The sequence below is a fragment of the Brienomyrus brachyistius genome, unplaced genomic scaffold (genome assembly GCF_023856365.1).
Source record: "Brienomyrus brachyistius isolate T26 unplaced genomic scaffold, BBRACH_0.4 scaffold94, whole genome shotgun sequence".
Lineage (NCBI taxonomy): Eukaryota > Metazoa > Chordata > Actinopteri > Osteoglossiformes > Mormyridae > Brienomyrus > Brienomyrus brachyistius.
Window position 1 is genome coordinate 313,984 of NW_026042369.1, and position 4,543 is coordinate 318,526.

The following is a 4,543-nucleotide window of genomic DNA, read 5'->3' on the forward strand; positions in this document are numbered from 1 at the left end:
AGGATTCAATTCCTCGCTTCCTTTAGTATTAAAGTGTCAAAAAAAATTCTGCATGACATTTTAGTCAACTGAATGATGAAAGAGGGTCAAAGTCAAAGTGGGAGTTTCCAATTTAAAATGCAGATTAGAGTCAATTTCAAGCATTTTCATTAGATAAAATTTTACAACTCTCAGGTTAGGGTTAGGGTTAGGATTAGGGTTAGGGTTTTTACAATTCTCCAGTAATCTTTTCTGGACCTAATTCTTTTGATTCAAGGATTAAATCCTCGCTTCCTTTAGCATTTAAGTGTCAAAAAAAATTCTGCATGATATTTTAGTCAACTGAATGATGAAAGAGGGTCAAAGTCCAAGTGGAAGTTTCCATTCTAAAATGCAGAGTTGAGTTAATTTCAAGCATTTTTCATTGGAGACTCAATTCTACATGTCCCCGGTCATCTGTTCTGTATCAGATACTTTAGATTCAAAGACCTAAATACAGAACTGTGGTACAAATAACATTTGAGTCAGCATAGCCATCTGATATTTTCCTCATCTTCACATATAACCATAAGATGCTTGTACCAGGCTCAGTCTTTTCCAGTGAAAGAATGTCATGCTGCTTTATATTTTTCTGATTATTCCAATCATCTATACTGAACAGGTTTCCTCCTAACGTCCATTCCTTGAGAAGTATTGCAATAGTTTCATTTAGGAATATTCCACATGGTGTCCAATACCTCAATAACGTTTTGCACAACCATTTGCACTGTTGCACTTCACACTTAGCCTGTCTTACCTCCTATTATCACTTCTATTTCTTCTATTGCACTGTCTTGTGTCACACTGTTTTTGCACACTTGCTCTTTATGTAGTCCTGTGTCGATGTAGTGTTATACATAGTACCATGGTCCTGGAGGAATGCTGTCTCATTTCACTGTGTATTGTATCACTGTATATGGTCAAAATGACAATAAAAGCCACTTGACTAGACTCTATCATTGCATGCAGTTTGATTAAGTTAGGAACCAGGGAAACCAAGCAAAATATGGAACGCTTCACGAATTTGCGTGTCATCCTTGCGCAGGGGCCATGCTAATCTTCTCTGTATCGTTCCAATTTTAGTATATGTGTTGCCATAGCAAGCACAGATTTACCAACAGATGAAAGAATATATAGGTGTGGAAGCGGTATGAGCTTTCCTCATGTCGGTGGCAAAGCAATGCCTATGCCCTGGCCCTATATTCTGCCAGAACATAAATATGAAGACAGCTGACGTGCTGCGAAATATTTCTCTCAAATGTAACTTAACAATTAGGTGTCAAAAATTTTCTGCCTCAGAATGACTTTGTCAAATGAAAAATGAAACAAGGTGAAAGTACAAGAGGATGTGTCCATTTTAAAATGCAGATGAGACTCAATTTCAAGCATGTTCATTGGAGAGAAAAATTTACAATTCTTGGGTAATCTTTTCAGGATGAAATTTTTTTGATTCAAGGACAAAATTCCACGCTTCCCTTAAAGTCAATTTTAAGAATTTTCATTAGATAAAATTTTACAACTCTCCGGTTAGGGTTAGGGCTAGGATTAGGGTTAGGGTTTTTACAATTCTCCAGTAATCTTTTCTGGACCTAATTATTTTGATTCAAGGATTAAATCCTCGCTTCCTTTAGCATCTAAGTGTCAAAAAAAATTCTGCATGATATTTTAGTCAACTGAATGATGATAGAGGGTCAAAGTCAAAGTGGGAGTTTCCAATTTAATATGCAGATAAGAGTCAATTTCAAGCATTGTCATTGGAGAAAAAAAATCACACTTCTCTGCTAATCTTTCCTGGATCAAAAGTTTTTGATTCAAGGAATAAATTACAGACTTTCTTTAGAATGTACTTGTCAAAAATGATCTGTCTCAGAATATCTTCATGAACTGAACGATGGAAAAAGGTCAAAGTCCAAGTGGGAGTTTCCAATTTAAAATGCAGATTAGAGTCAATTTCAAGCATTGTCATTGGAGAAAAAAAATCACACTTCTCTGGTAATCTTTCCTGGATCAAAAGTTTTTGATTCAAGAACTAAATTACACACTTTCTTTAGCATGTACTTGTCAAAAATGATCTGTCTCAGAATATCTTCATGAACTGAACGATGGAAAAAGGTCAAAGTTCAAGTGTGAGTTTCCAATTTAAAATGCAGATTAGAGTCAATTTTAAGAATTTTCATTAGATAAAATTTTACAACTCTCCGGTTAGGGTTAGGGCTAGGATTAGGGTTAGGGTTTTTACAATTCTCCAGTAATCTTTTCTGGACCTAATTCTATTGATTCAAGGATTAAATCCTCGCTTCCTTTAGCATTTAAGTGTCAAAAAAAATTCTGCATGATATTTTAGTCAACTGAATGATGAAAGAGGGTCAAAGTCCAAGTGGGAGTTTCCAATTTAAAATGCAGATTAGAGTAAATTTCAAGCATTGTTTTTGGAGAAAAAAAAATCACCCTTCACTGGTAATCTTTCCTGGATCAAAAGTTTTTGATTCAAGAACTAAATTACACACTTTCTTTAGCATGTACTTGTCAAAAATGATCTGTCTCAGAATATCTTCATGAACTGAATTATGAAAGAGGATCAAAGTCCAAGTGGGAGTTTCCAATTTAAAATGCAGATTAGAGTCCATTTCAAGCATTGTCATTGGAGAAAAAAATCACACTTCTCTGGTAATCTTTCCTGGATCAAAAGTTTTTGATTCAAGGAATAAATGACAGACTTTCTGTAGCATGTACTTGTCAAAAATGATCTGTCTCAGAATATCTTCATTAACTGAACGATGGAAAAAGGTCAAAGTCCAAGTGGGAGTTTCCAATTTAAAATGCAGATTAGAGTCAATTTTAAGAATTTTCATTAGATAAAATTTTACAACTCTCCAGTTAGGGTTAGGGCTAGGATTAGGGTTAGGGTTTTTACAATTCTCCAGTAATCTTTTCTGGACCTAATTATTTTGATTCACGGATTCAATTCCTCGCTTCCTTTAGTATTTAAGTGTCAAAAAAAATTCTGCATGACATTTTAGTCAACTGAATGATGAAAGAGGGTCAAAGTCAAAGTGGGAGTTTCCAATTTAAAATGCAGATTAGAGTCAATTTCAAGCATTTTCATTAGATAAAATTTTACAACTCTCAGGTTAGGGTTAGGGTTAGGATTAGGGTTAGGGTTTTTACAATTCTCCAGTAATCTTTTCTGGACCTAATTCTTTTGATTCAAGGATTAAATCCTCGCTTCCTTTAGCATTTAAGTGTCAAAAGAAATTCTGCATGATATTTTAGTCAACTGAATGATGAAAGAGGGTCAAAGTCCAAGTGGGAGTTTCCAATTTAAAATGCAGATTAGAGTCAATTTCAAGCATTGTCATTGGAGAAAAAAAATCACACTTCTCTGCTAATCTTTCTTGGATCAAAAGTTTTTGATTCAAGGAATAAATTACAGACTTTCTTTAGCATGTACTTGTCAAAAATGATCTGTCTCAGAATATCTTCATGAACTGAACGATGGAAAAAGGTCAAAGTCCAAGTGGGAGTTTCCAATTTAAAATGCAGATTAGAGTCAATTTTAAGAATTTTCATTAGATAAAATTTTACAACTCTCCGGTTAGGGTTAGGGCTAGGATTAGGGTTAGGGTTAGGGTTTTTACAATTCTCCAGTAATCGTTTCTGGACCTAATTCTTTTGATTCAAGGATTCAATTCCTCGCTTCCTTTAGTATTTAAGTGTCAAAAAAAATTCTGCATGACATTTTAGTCAACTGAATGATGAAAGAGGGTCAAAGTCAAAGTGGGAGTTTCTAATTTAAAATGCAGATTAGAGTCAATTTCAAGCATTTTCATTAGATAAAATTTTACAACTCTCAGGTTAGGGTTAGGGTTAGGATTAGGGTTAGGGTTTTTACAATTCTCCAGTAATCTTTTCTGGACCTAATTCTTTTGATTCAAGGATTAAATCCTCGCTTCCTTTAGCATTTAAGTGTCAAAAAAAATTCTGCATGATATTTTAGTCAACTGAATGATGAAAGAGGGTCAAAGTCCAAGTGGGAGTTTCCAATTTAAAATGCAGATTAGAGTCAATTTCAAGCATTGTCATTGGAGAAAAAAAATCACACTTCTCTGCTAATCTTTCCTGGATCAAAAGTTTTTGATTCAAGGAATAAATTACAGACTTTCCTTAGCATGTACTTGTCAAAAATGATCTGTCTCAGAATATCTTCATGAACTGAACGATGGAAAAAGGTCAAAGTCCAAGTGGGAGTTTCCAATTTAAAATGCAGATTACAGTCAATTTCCAGCATTTTCATTAGATAAAATTTTACAACTCTCCGGTTAGGGTTAGGGCTAGGATTAGGGTTAGGGTTTTTACAATTCTCCAGTATTCTTTTCTGGACCTAATTCTTTTGATTCAAGGATTAAATCCTCGCTTCCTTTAACATTTAAGTGTCAAAAAAAATTCTGCATGATATTTTAGTCAACTGAATGATGAAAGAGGGTCAAAGTCCAAGTGGGAGTTTCCAATTTAAAATGCAGATTAG

General features: G+C 34.3%; 1 non-coding gene across 1 annotated transcript; it reads right to left on the minus strand.

Annotated features, from left to right (window-relative positions):
• Positions 1 to 1,018: 1,018 nt before the first annotated feature.
• LOC125727341 (U6 spliceosomal RNA) lies at positions 1,019 to 1,125 on the minus strand. The gene has a single exon (XR_007388703.1). It is a non-coding gene; the product is annotated as a U6 spliceosomal RNA (small nuclear RNA).
• Positions 1,126 to 4,543: the final 3,418 nt, after the last annotated feature.